The sequence below is a fragment of the Lissotriton helveticus genome, chromosome 1_1 (assembly GCF_964261635.1).
Source record: "Lissotriton helveticus chromosome 1_1, aLisHel1.1, whole genome shotgun sequence".
Taxonomy (NCBI): Eukaryota; Metazoa; Chordata; class Amphibia; order Caudata; family Salamandridae; genus Lissotriton; species Lissotriton helveticus.
The window spans coordinates 1,911,895,727-1,911,910,565 of record NC_136057.1 but is presented as its reverse complement, the minus strand read 5'-3'; the positions used below and the strand labels follow the sequence as shown (position 1 = coordinate 1,911,910,565).

General features: G+C 37.5%; 1 protein-coding gene across 1 annotated transcript in view; it reads right to left on the bottom strand.

Annotated features, from left to right (window-relative positions):
* Positions 1-14,839, bottom strand: part of NMNAT2 (nicotinamide nucleotide adenylyltransferase 2) — a 298,030-nt gene that overhangs the window by 282,301 nt on the left and 890 nt on the right. The window lies entirely within an intron of this gene.

Sequence of the window (14,839 nt, the reverse complement as noted above, 5' to 3'; positions counted from 1 at the left end):
ATATTAATGATTTGTGATACGTTGTGCTAATACAACTTAGATTAAACTTTACACATGGGGGGTCTAACATGTGTGCTCATAAACGTGCATAATTGTTGCATCTTTTTGTTCGTGCAAAATAATATAATAATTTATTGTTTTCGTTTTTGTCATTACTAACTGCTGCAAACTTAAAAGAAGCATGTGCTTGTTTTGCTTTTCCTTGTCTGTGTGATGTCATTTCTACTATCCTAGGTGCATATGAGTCTCATGGAATAACGGAGACTGGTAGATATAAACGCTGCTTTATTTGTTTGCTTTGGCTAGGTAACATTTAGATTAATCGGGTGGGTTAATTAATTAGTAAATCTTGGGGTGGATACAGAATCTACATTATTTCTTACATTAATACTTTTCTTGTGTTTGTTTTATACTAGAAAGCTTAAGTTGCCTGCTTTTGGGCCTAGTCACTTGAGTCGCAGAAAAGAGCTGACATGTAATTCTGCAAAAGTCACGAGACGCCCATTCTGAAATAAATTATTCGTCAAAAGCTGCGTTCACAAAGCAAAAACTAAAGTGCTATCGTCATTCTGTCGGACATGGCCAAGGTCGAAAAAGAACATTTTGTCAGCCTTAACTTGGCATCCGCGGAAGTCAATTGAAAGTCAATGGACGCTGCGAGAATGACTTTATACAATTGTTGCAATACAAGGAAGCTCCTGGTTGCACTCGGAAGGGACAATGGTCTCTAAGAAATATGATTTAATGGAAGTTTTGAAAAGTGGGTGACATGTCACTTGTCACTCTCAGCCAATGGGACGTCGAAGATTTCTGAAAACTTTCCTTTGCGTAGTTTAGTTAGCGTAGAAAGGTATAAAAAGTCATGCCCCTAGGGATGGGCTGGCTGCTGCTTTCTGACTTTCCGATGAGGGTGATGTGCTGTCGGACTTTGCGTGGAGCACGTAAGAATCCTCAAAGAACTTTACTTTAAATTCTATCTATTTAGCTCAGTTAGGGAATTAGGTTTTAGAAATGCTAAACTTTATATATTCACTTTGATTTTGATTCACTTGCTTAAATTGTATTTTTCTTATATTTCTTTACAATCATGCTTGCTTTATTGCAAATAAAATTCATTTATAAAACTATCAACTTATATACCATAATTTAGTAAATAAAATCTTACTTTTGACAAACAAGCTGGTCTTGGTTATTCAGGAGTGTAGGTTACAATTAGCTAGATCACGTCGCCAATGGTGGTCATTTAAATGGTTAAGTTTTATTCTAATGACAATATTCTTTTCGCAGATGTATATAAATGTATATAGTTTGTAGATAATGTGTATATAGATTTAATCTGACCACCTGATTCAGTAGGCCCAAAATATGTCAGGTTTATAAATGGGTCCATATTTAGTATAGAATTTTGTTTATAGGTTATGAAGTTGGGTAGCGTTGTTTATGATATATTTTCTATAGGCCGCTGGATCAATTCTCTGGTAGCAGAAATTGATGGTTGCTAAGAGTAACCAAGGTAATATGGTGGTTGCTAAGGGTTACTAAAACGTTATGGTATGGAAATAGGATCGATGTTTTAACACATGTTGAGTTCGTTTTTCGTGCTATCTGTAAGCTATACCGGTATAGATTGTGTGGCGAGAAATTAGTCACGCAAGCCATCTGTTCTGTTTGTAGTGATATCGCCGAGTATCACAAGAGGTATCGCCGTGTACCATAGTGTTGTCGCCGAGCAGCACAGTTTTAGGGCTAGGTCTGAATCTTGTAAAGTGAGGGTTTTCTAAGAAATTAAAGCAGCATGAGAATAGGGACAAAGCGCCTTCCATAAAACTCACTGTGATGAGAGTATTAGTTATATCCGAGCTTGAGTGAAGGGTAAATTAGCGTCGGTGCATGATTATCTATAAACAGGTTAGAGTCCTGTACGGGTACATGTTTCATATCTATAAACAGGTGAGAGCCCTGTACGGATAACGTCGTTATTTTGCTAACGGTGCATGATTTCTATAAACAGGTGAGAGTCCTGTACGGATTTCATGTGTGTTTGAAATTAGGGAAATTTCAGTGTGAAAGTGCGAGTTTGAATTGTATTTTATGTTCAAGTGGAACTCTTAGAACTTTCACTTCGCGGTGGGTTCAGAGCAAAGCGAGTTCATAATTATACGTGTTAGAAGGGTGGGGTAAGGGTTACTCTACTGACAATTGAATATTATCCTTAGTGTGAATAGCGCCGTCTATTCCGAAGTGTGGATACTTGAATGTATGTAAACTATCCTAAATAGTGAAACGAACAGATGTTGTCTTTATAGTCATTGTTAAGAATTAATTTACACTGAAAAGTGTTCTTAAAATGGCGCTGTGAAAAGATTTTGTGAAGGAGGGGTAAGCACCAGGAGTGAGAAACGAGAAACCGCAGCTGCTGTGTACGTCACAGAGCCGCGCTGGGATTGGGCGACCTACGTCACAAGCTATATTCTGATTGGCTCTTGAGTCTCTGACGGCCTGTGAGCTGATTGGTCCTTCGGAAAAACTCTAAATTTATTGGTTGAGCAAAAAAAGTGACGTAGCTCAACTGTCATTGGCTTGTTGGTGTGTTTCGCGCACGGATTGGTTGTTTTACGGAACATCCCGGAAATATTTTACGAACGATTTTGTGAATTAGATTTAACTCTTAAAAATGAGTTATCATTTTAAACATGTTGAGAAAAAGCTAACATTATTTCAGAAGTTTAAGAATTTATTTTCACCTGACAAGAAAATCGAAACGCGAGGTGGTAAACTACTTCATAAGTATAAAACACCTGCAGCGTATATGGAAGGTGAATATGGATATCATACTGTCTTATGGTTCGATAGTTGGAAACGCTATACTAAGAACGACGGTGTTTTAACTTGGCCTGATGATGGTTCATTTAATGTAAAAGTCTTAAGAAATTTACGAGAGAAAATGAATGCTCTTGTTCCGAAACCGAGACCAACTCAATTTGAAGCTTTAGTTGAGTGGGAAGACGAGATGTATCAGTTACAAAGAGAAGCTAGTGGAATTAAAAGACCTTCTAAAAATCCACCTTGGAGAAGAGAAACTCATGAAGATAGATTGCGAATGTGGAGACAGGGAAACATGAGTGAAGGATTGTATTTAATTCATGAAATGGTAATGGGTACTCCTACAGGGAAATCTATGGAAAGTGAATCTGAAGATGCAGTTATGGAAGAAATATATACAACTGCTAGAAAGAATCAGCCTTTGAGACCTCCTAGATCATGGTCTACTCCGGTGGTTTCTACTGAAACTTCACCGAGTGCACCTCCAATTAATGAAGCTCCTAAACTTTATCCAAATAATTGTGAAATCATTGAAACTCCTAGAAGACCAGAATTCGAGAATGCTCGAAATGAAGGTAGACATTTTACAATGGCTCCAAGAGCAAGAGAACCTCCAAAAGATTATACAAGAGAGGCAAGAAATGTTGAAGATGTTGATTATAATGAATATTTAAGATCAAAAGAAGAATTAATAAAAAGAATGACAAAAGGCATGGAAGCTGTGACAGTTCCAGTAACAATTGGTCCTGTTCAGCCCGTATTTGATCAAAAGGAAACAAACAAAACTGGATTAACTATTCCTTTAAATACAGAAATTCAAAAGGCTGCTGAAAAATTTTATTCAGACTTATCTGAAATAAACTCTTCTAAATCGAGAATGCCTGATTTAACCTTTAATGAGGATTTATCTCCAAAAACACCAATGGGTGCTATATCAGATATAGGGAGTCCTGAAGTCAGGGTAACCACACCAAAACTTGATGTGGCCAAATTAAAAGCGAATATCGAAGAATTAATAATTGGAACAATTGGTCCAGATAGTTTAAATTACTATCGAGATGATGAACTACTGTTCATTTGTAAAAGCATACAGTGGAAAACGAAAAACAAATATGATCAACTAGAGGATCTAGCAGCAGAACTTGAAATTGATGTGAGTAAACAAAAGAATTTTGCGAAACATTACAGATTAGACTTTTCAGAAAGTGACATCGAGAGTTTAAACTCAATGGGAAGAATAGTTCATATTAAAGATTTGATTGTCTATATCAAAAAGCTAGGAGAACTGAACAAATGGAGAGTAAAATGGACGAAAAAGAAGGAAGATGAAAGATTGGAAAAATTGTCAAAACAATTTCCAATGAGAGAAATTGCAGGTGGAGGATATGTTCATGTCCCTTGGTCGAGACAGGACATTCTGTTATTTACAAATGACTTTCCAAAATTGAGGGAAAAACCAGTTGAGTGGTACAGGCAAGTCGATAGATTTATCAAAGTGTCAAAAGTTCTGTGGATTGATTTAGATGGATTTTTTGACATTGTCGTCCCATCAGATCTTTGGACAGAATGCAAAATATCGATTAGTTGGCCAAAAACAGAACCTGAGCGAATTAAAGAAACAGGTGCTCCAAATCCACTTGTAATGGATTTCTATGAGAAAGTAATTGTTTGGATGAAAAACAAAATTCCACCCAAAGAAGTCGATTGGGTTAAAATAGAAAGAACAGAACAGGAAACAAAAGAATCAGTTCATTCTTTTTATGAAAGACTACTGTTAATTTTTAAACAATACAGTGGTTATGAAAAATTAGATGAAAAAGACATGAGCCATTTTGTCTATAGATTTGTTTATGGACTAAAACCTGAAATTGGAGAAATGATCAGAAATAGTATTGTCGGATGGCAATCACTATCTGTAGATGATATTCTAAGAAAAGCAAAGTATTGTAGCGATGAAATAGAAGTAAAACAGAAGAAGCTGAAGGAGAAAGCCATGTGGGCTCAAGTAAAAGTGGCTGAGCAACAGATTGCCAGCATGGGAAAAAAGAACACTAATTTTGTTCAAACTGGAAATACAAACCAGATACAAGGAAAGTTTAAAAGTAATAATTTCCCAAAGAAATTTAGCCCAAAGATTGAGGAGTTGAAACAAAGATTACCTTGTTTTAATTGTGGCGAAATTGGACATTGGAGAGACGAGTGTCCTCATCCTCCTAAAAACTTAAAGAATCCCTTATTGAATCCACAGATGCAGAATGGTGTTGACCTGCAGCGACAGCTACAGATGCAACAGGGGTTAAACGAATTTAATATTCAGCGACAGTTACAGCAACAGCAACAACAACAGGTGAATAATCGTCAAGACCAATTGCCACAACCACCTTTTCCGAATTGTGGGGGAATTCAAAAATATAATCCAAACGTGGGATTTCAGGGAAGTGAACAGGTAATAAAACCACAAAAACAGCAAAAGCAGCAAAGGGTTCAAATGCAAAATGCTTCACAACAATTTTTATTAACAGAAAGTCAAGACAGCGATTCTGATGATTATTGCTGACGGTGCCCGAGAGAGGAGGAAGAGTGTGTTGTTGGAGCCACTCTTGAGGTTGACCAGTCTGGTCCTTTTGTAAACGGGAAAGTTAATGATGTAGACATCACTTTTCTAGTGGACACTGGTGCTACCCGTTCTACTGTTAGATCAGTGGAAATTGAAAACCTACCTCTCTCTGGGGATACCATCCAAGTTGTCGGAGTAAGTAATCAGCAAATTAAAACTGACTTAACTGATCCAGTACCAGTTGAAATTGGAAACTACAGAGATAAACACAGATTTGTGGTTTGTAATAGTAGTCCAGTAAATCTATTGGGCAGAGACATCCTATGTAAAATGAATTGTAGAATATATTGTTCTCCTGATGGAGTTGAGTTACAAACAATGGAGGAAGATGGTTTATACAGAATGACAATGATGATGATGGAAGCAGAAGAAACAAAATTGTTTCCTGCATTTGAAGAAAAAGATTTACCTGAAGAACTCAAAGAAACAGTGAAATCTGAAATATGGGATTTTACTGGAAATGAGATGGGTCTAATGAAAAACGTAGATCCAGTAAAAATTACATTGAAACAGGGAATAGAATTTCCAAACACTCCACAATATAAAATGAAAACAGAAACAATTGAAGGTATTACACCTATAATTGAAAAATTAATCAAGCAAGGTGTATTAAAAGAAATGGAGAGTAGCTCTTGTAATTCACCAATTATGGGAGTTAAAAAGTCTAACGGAACATTTAGAATCGTACAAGATTTGAGAAAGGTTAATCAAATTGTTGTTCCATGTTGTCCTGTGGTTCCAAATCCAGCAGTAATTCTATTTCAGATTCCACATGATGCTGAATGGTATACAGTCATTGACCTTTGCAATGCATTCTTTACTGTTCCCTTACATCCAGACAGTTATGAAATATTTGCTTTCAGATTCCAAGGTAAGACCCTCGGATGGTCAAGAATCCCTCAGGGCTATACAGAAAGTCCTTCAATTTTTAACGAACTGTTAAAAAGATCATTAGAAGACCTAGACTTACCTGGTAGGTCTACGCTAGTGCAGTATATTGATGATTTGTTAATAGCTGCAAAGACAAGAGAAAATTGTGTAACAGACACAATAATTCTGTTAAATCGCCTTGCAGAAGAAGGACATAAAGTGTCCCCAGCAAAACTACAGTTTTGCAAACAAGAAGTAAAATATCTTGGTCACAGAATTGCAAAGGGAAAAAGACAAGTAACAATAGAGAGAATAAAAATGATTCAAGCAATGTTACCACCAAGAACACAAAGACAGGTCAGAATGTTCTTGGGAATGGTTGGTTACTGTCGACAATGGATAAGTGGATTTTCAGTAATTGCAAAACCACTACAAAGACTGACAAAGTCAGATGTAAAAGATCCAATTATTCTCAATGATGCTGAGATGGACTCTTTTGAGAACCTGAAAAAGAGCTTATGCCAAGCTCCTGCTTTAGGTATGCCAAATTATGAGAAAGATTTTGAACTGTATTGCAGTGAGAGAGAAGGATGTGCATTATCTGTGTTAATTCAGAGACACGGAAATTTAAAGAAACCTATTGCATACTTTTCTGCAGTTCTTGATCCAATTGCAAAAGCATTACCAGGTTGTTTGAAAGCAGTTGCAGCTACAAGTATCAGCCTCGAACAAAGTGAGGGGATCATAATGGGATTTCCTGTGAAAGTTTTTGTGCCTCATTCAGTTGAAATATTACTGACAAGAGGTAAGACTCAACATTTAACAAGTAGCAGATTGACAAAGTATGAGAAAATCATACTGGGAGCAGATAATGTTTCAATTTCAAGATGTTTAAATCTGAATCCTTCTACATTATTACCTGATTCTGAAATTGTTGATGACATTGAAATAGAACATGAATGTTTAGATGTCATGGAATTCTGCACTAAACCAAGAAAAGACATCAAAGACAGACCTTTGTCTGAATCGGATTTTGTCTACTTTGTAGATGGCTCATGCTTAAGATCCGAAGGAGGTGTCTTGAAAGCTTCATATTCAGTTTGTACAGTCGTAGATGTTGAAGAAGCATCATGTCTTGAAGGAGTTCGTTCAGCACAAGTGGCTGAATTGATTGCTTTAATTCGTGCATGTGAAATATCAAAGGATATAAGAGTTACCATCATTACTGATAGTCAGTATGGGTACGGAGTTGTGCATGATTATGGACAACTCTGGTCACAGAGAGGATACATGACATTAGCAGGATCACCAATTAAAAATGCAGTTTTCATTAGGAGATTAATTGAAGCAATACAATTGCCAAAAGAAATCGCCATTGTTAAGTGTGCAGCGCACACTAGAGGAACTGATTATATTTCCAAGGGAAATGCCTTCGCAGATGAAACAGCTAAATACTGCGCAAGGAAAAATTATTCATATAATCGGGAGAGAAGTAAAGAAACTGATTCAAATTCATTAATGCTAACAACTGTTGTAGAAACATGGCATGAGATTAGAGATTTACAAAATGAAGCAGAAGATGAAGAAAAAGACTTATGGTTAAGATCAGATTGTAGACCACGTGAAGAAGATGGAGTGTGGGTTTACAAAGATGGCAGAGTAGTCTTACCAAATTGTTTGATTGCTGATATGGCCAGATTATATCATGGTCCAGCACATCTGGGAAGAGATTCTATGGTTAGACTTTTCAGAGAAACATGGTTCAATACCAAGTTTAGAACTATTGCTGAATCTTTTTGTCAAAGGTGTTTGTCATGCCAACAAATGAATCCAAACAGAAAATCAGTGGTGGGGACAGGAATAATTGGTCGAGAAGGTGGTCCCTTTACCAGGTTACAAATGGATTTCATCGAAATGCCATTACACAATTGTTTGAAATATGTGCTTGTAATTGTGTGCTTATTTTCAAGATGGGTAGAGGCTTTCCCTACACGACATTGTGATTCAATTACAGTAGCAAAACTAATGCTCAGAGAAATCATCCCAAGGTACGGTTTTCCAGTCACTATTGAGAGTGATGGAGGAAGCCATTTTGATAACAAACTGATGAAGTTAATTTGTGAAGCTTTGAGTATTGAGCAGAAAATACACTGTGCATACAGACCAGAGGCATCAGGAGTAGTTGAACAAATAAATGGAACAATTAAAAACAGAATTGGAAAAATGTGTCTTGAAACAGGTATAAAATGGACTGATGCTCTTCCACTTGTTTTAATGTCATTAAGAAGTACACCAGATAAAAAGACAGGTTTGAGTCCTCATGAAATTTTAATGGGAAGAGTTATGAGGCAAGCTTTTGTACCTGTAGGTAAACTGTTGAGCATAAATGACAGTGCAATTTTGGATTACTGTAAAAGGTTATCTGATATGGTAACTTCTGTGTCTAATCAGGTGGGAACTGAAGCTCAATCAGATGAAAAGGTTTTGACACATGATCTGAGACCTGGCGATTGGGTCAGAACGAAAGTACATCGGAGAAGGAATTGTCTAGCTCCTAGATGGCAGAAACCTAGGCAGATAATTTTGATCACTACTAATGCTGTAAAGTGCAGAGGATTGAAACGTTGGATTCATCCTAGTCATACTATTCCAGTACCAACTCCTGAAAGTTCTGATGTTGAAAGTGATACCACAGATGATTCTGATTCTGAAGCAGAAGGCGAAACAGAAGGTGAAATAATTCCAGATTCTGAAGATCGACAAGAAAGTCGACATCTGGAAACTGTGCCAGTGAATGGAAATTTGACAAGAAAAGACTTGGAAATAATTGAAATAGATTCTGAAGGTGAAGAGAATCTGTTAAAAGGAAAGATAACTGAGGATTCGGTTGTCTCCATTGAAGACAAAGAAGCTGAACAAAAAGAAGTTTCAGACCAGGAGAGTATCGAAAGGCAGAGAACAAACTCTGAAGTAAGGAACAAAAATCCGAAATCTGGGAAGTTGGGGGTAATTGAGGAAGAGGAGGAGAACGAATTACCAAGTACCAGTGATGGAAGACAAAGTGTTCCTGAAGGAGTGAAATTGCCGAATAGAGAAGTTCCTGAGTCAATTGAAATTTCAGACTACGAAACTGAAGAAAGTGACGTGGAAGGTGAAAGTGAAAATAGAAAGAAAAGGACTTGGAAGTCAGAATCAAATAATTCTGAACCAAAGAAAAAGTACGTGAGAAAAGCAGACTACTGGCCAGGTGGAAGATTGAGAGTCAGATTGATCAAAAAGCCAAAAGAACAAGTTGAAGAAATCAGTAGTCAAAAGAGTCCTGGAAAAGAAGTTGGAGTTGGAAGAAAAATTGAAGTGATATCGAGAAAAGGGAAGAGAATAATAAGACCAAACCAAAAATACAAGTCTCCTGAGTGGACTTACTTAGTAATTCCACCTGTTATTGACATATATGATAGTAGTGAAGAAGAAAACGAAATCCAAGAAATTAGTGATAATGATTGAGGTACAAAAATATTAAATTGGCAAAAGGCTGAAGAAAATTTGTTAGTTGACATAAGGTCGAAGAAAAACTGTTTAGTCGAAGAAAACTTATGTATGACATAAGGTCGAAGAAATCTTGTTTAGGGTTTTAAAAAAAAAAAAAAAAAAAAAAATATTTTAAAAGGGGGGTGTAAATATAAATTTAGAATTTTAAAATTTATTTTTATTTTAATTTTTAGGCTAAACTAACCAAAAATGCCTTATGTTAAGGAGAGCACTTCAAAGTGTTCTGTTTTTAAAAGATGCTGTAAGATGACTCTGGTGTGTCTGCTCATTTTAGTTCTGCTCTGGTTGGTTCTAGCTGTAATTATCCCTTTGGAGATGAATAGAGAATTACACAAAGTTAACATAACAAGCAAAGCTCTGGTTAGCCAAACTAAACATAGTGCGTCTGCAAAAGTTATTGATCATCAGCCTAACATTCATCAAGATAAATCAATTGGTGATTTTTCAAGTAATACATTCACAAAGCTATTGAGTGAATATGTTAAGGTAATGGATGCAAAAGACTGCTACGTCTGCGTTAAGTTACCTGCTTCTGTTTCTGAGGGAGTAACATATAATATGCTTCCTCTCACTTATGCTGTAACATGTAGTGTATTAACTAGTTTATTTTATCAAACTGGACGTTTAGAATATTACTATTCAAATTATGATGAAATTTTTGCAAATATTAAGATTGATAATGCTTTAAATAAGCATAAGAAAGCAAAACAAATGAGAGAATTTTTCCTTGTTACTAATGAACTCACTTACGAGTATGCTTACAAGAATAATCTAACATGTAAATTAAGTGCTGAAGGAAAGAAATTTTTGAACATGGTTGAGGAGAGAAGAGCAATTTATAAGAGGAATGAATTAGTCAAGCAGACTAAGACAGGCTTCTGGCAGAAAGAGGATGAGAAATTAAATGGCAAAATGCTTGAAAATATTGCAATTCACATAGACAAACCAGTTAGTGGAAAACTTTGCATTAGAAGAGATAATACACTTTTTGATAATTATTTTGTAGGTGCAAGTAACTGTGAAGATACTTATCAGATTTTGGGAGGTTGGGGATTTAAAGGTGGAAAAGATCCTATCTTTCCTGGGATTTATTTTGTTTGTGGTGACAAAGCCTACTACAACCTTCCAGACCATTGGTATGGAACTTGTTATGTGGGAATTGTTTTTCCTAAAGTGTTTCATGTTGACAGAGATTCAGAAGGATTGTTTAAAATTCATAATTATGTAAATAGAGTTAAAAGAGAAACTTTTACTGAAGTTCTGGGAGATATTTTTCAAGCTGTAATACCTTTTGTTGGTATAACCCTAAATGCAGGGAGAATCAGAAAATTGTCCACTATAGTTGATAGATTATCGACTGACACAGCTGATGGGTTTCAATTAGTGAATGTTGAAGTTATTGCAATTAGATCTATGGTAATTCAAGACCGCCTTGCTTTAGACATACTCCTAGCAAAAGAGGGAGGAGTCTGTGGCATTTTACATGTACAACATTGTTGTACATATATACCTGATGAAAGTAAGAATATTGAAATGTATATTAAGAATATTACACAAATGCATTCAGAGATAATTCCTTTAGAAGAAGATGATTTTACAGGGAAACTTTCAAAAAGGTTTCAAGCAATTAAAAACTGGTTTCATGATATCGGAAGTTCAATTCTTGGCAAGATTTTGGCACCTTTGATTATAATAGTATTCATTTTTATTTTGACCAAAATAGGTTGTTTGTTACATAAAAGAAAGAAACAGTTGAAAGAAAAGAAAAGAATCTATAAACTCAGAAAAGAAGAAGAAAGGGAGATCGAATTACAGGAGTTACATAGAGAGCGTTATGCTAATTCCAAAGATTATGCAGAAACAGACTTTTAGGTTTACTAATACAAATGAATTTGAATCGATTTCTTAGAAATTTAAATTATCAAAATTTTGAGTGCTGGTGTGGTGATTTGTTAATCACCAGATGAGGGAGTTGATGGAGCGAGATAGAAAACAAAATTTTGTTTAAATCTCGTGAAGTCACATTTCCATAACATGAATAATAATATTAATGATTTGTGATACGTTGTGCTAATACAACTTAGATTAAACTTTACACATGGGGGGTCTAACATGTGTGCTCATAAACGTGCATAATTGTTGCATCTTTTTGTTCGTGCAAAATAATATAATAATTTATTGTTTTCGTTTTTGTCATTACTAACTGCTGCAAACTTAAAAGAAGCATGTGCTTGTTTTGCTTTTCCTTGTCTGTGTGATGTCATTTCTACTATCCTAGGTGCATATGAGTCTCATGGAATAACGGAGACTGGTAGATATAAACGCTGCTTTATTTGTTTGCTTTGGCTAGGTAACATTTAGATTAATCGGGTGGGTTAATTAATTAGTAAATCTTGGGGTGGATACAGAATCTACATTATTTCTTACATTAATACTTTTCTTGTGTTTGTTTTATACTAGAAAGCTTAAGTTGCCTGCTTTTGGGCCTAGTCACTTGAGTCGCAGAAAAGAGCTGACATGTAATTCTGCAAAAGTCACGAGACGCCCATTCTGAAATAAATTATTCGTCAAAAGCTGCGTTCACAAAGCAAAAACTAAAGTGCTATCGTCATTCTGTCGGACATGGCCAAGGTCGAAAAAGAACATTTTGTCAGCCTTAACTTGGCATCCGCGGAAGTCAATTGAAAGTCAATGGACGCTGCGAGAATGACTTTATACAATTGTTGCAATACAAGGAAGCTCCTGGTTGCACTCGGAAGGGACAATGGTCTCTAAGAAATATGATTTAATGGAAGTTTTGAAAAGTGGGTGACATGTCACTTGTCACTCTCAGCCAATGGGACGTCGAAGATTTCTGAAAACTTTCCTTTGCGTAGTTTAGTTAGCGTAGAAAGGTATAAAAAGTCATGCCCCTAGGGATGGGCTGGCTGCTGCTTTCTGACTTTCCGATGAGGGTGATGTGCTGTCGGACTTTGCGTGGAGCACGTAAGAATCCTCAAAGAACTTTACTTTAAATTCTATCTATTTAGCTCAGTTAGGGAATTAGGTTTTAGAAATGCTAAACTTTATATATTCACTTTGATTTTGATTCACTTGCTTAAATTGTATTTTTCTTATATTTCTTTACAATCATGCTTGCTTTATTGCAAATAAAATTCATTTATAAAACTATCAACTTATATACCATAATTTAGTAAATAAAATCTTACTTTTGACAAACAAGCTGGTCTTGGTTATTCAGGAGTGTAGGTTACAATTAGCTAGATCACGTCGCCAATGGTGGTCATTTAAATGGTTAAGTTTTATTCTAATGACAATATTCTTTTCGCAGATGTATATAAATGTATATAGTTTGTAGATAATGTGTATATAGATTTAATCTGACCACCTGATTCAGTAGGCCCAAAATATGTCAGGTTTATAAATGGGTCCATATTTAGTATAGAATTTTGTTTATAGGTTATGAAGTTGGGTAGCGTTGTTTATGATATATTTTCTATAGGCCGCTGGATCAATAGCACTAACGTGCTACGTCATAAAACGATAAGGAAAAGTTCCAATGAATCGGGAGTAACCTGGTTATTCTGCTGTAATGAAATAGCGTCTTAGTCCACGGGACACGTACGATGCTGAAATAGTATATGAGAACATGGCACATCATCAGTGGTAAACAACAGTGTCCGCCATGTTGTTCGTCCCTGTGTCGCAAAAGGTAGTTTAGGTGACGTTCTGTCGCAGGTCTAGCTTGCGGCTTGAACAGAGTACATATTTCTTTCTTCAGTAGGCGAAGACCAAAAAAACAGAGCGCCCATTACAATTTCCCTTTTCTTCTCTTGAAGCACTGCCCTACGTTTCCTCAGGCTGTCACAAACAAATGAAGACACATGCCTATTTTCCATAAGCTCTGTTGCTTCTACACTGACTATTCCCCTCCACAACTGAATTTCCAGTATTGAGGCAACCCGGGGGCATACCTACCATCAGACCCCAGCGTCAAGGAAGATTCCATTCAGTCCTTCTACCATCAGACCCCACACAAAACCAGAAGCAGAAACACCCACATACAATCCCTTCTGTCGCCAGGCGCCCCCAAAAGGACCTGTATCAAAACTGCCCAACCCCCAAATACATGGCCAGAAAACCTGACAATCCGACCCGCTACTATCACAAACCAGGAAAGCCAAACACATTCCACCCTCCTTCACACTACACCAGACACGAGCCTCGCCTGTGCAGCCTGTACACCCGGCTGTGACTGTACTTGGGTGGGATACTGACCCCCGGTTTCATATGGGGGAGGGGGATGCTGACAGCTTGGGGGATGTGGGGAGCCTGTGTTTTCTGCTGCGATGGGACATGGGTGAGATAATGGGAGCCTGTGAGCCCTGATGTGATGGTGCCTGGGTGGGATAATGGGAGCCTGTGAGCCCTGATGCGATGGTGCCTGGGTGGGATAATGGGAGCCTGTGAGCCCTGATGCGATGGTGCCTGGGTGGGATAATGGGAGCCTGTGAGCCCTGATGCGATGGTGCCTGGGTGGGATAATGGGAGCCTGTGAGCCCTGATGCGATGGTGCCTGGGTGGGATAATGGGAGCCTGTGAGCCCTGATGCGATGGTGCCTGGGTGGGATAATGGGAGCCTGTGAGCCCTGATGCGATGGTGCCTGGGTGGGATAATGGGAGCCTGTGAGCCCTGATGCGATGGTGCCTGGGTGGGATAATGGGAGCCTGTGAGCCCTGATGCGATGGTGCCTGGGTGGGATAATGGGAGCCTGTGAGCCCTGATGCGATGGTGCCTGTGTGGGATAATGGGAGCCTGTGAGCCCTGATGCGATGGTGCCTGTGTGGGATAATGGGAGCCTGTGAGCCCTGATGCGATGGTGCCTGGGTGGGATAATGGGAGCCTGTGAGCCCTGATGCGATGGTAGCCTGGGTGGGATAATGGCGAGCCTGTGAGCCCTGATGCGATGGGACATGGGT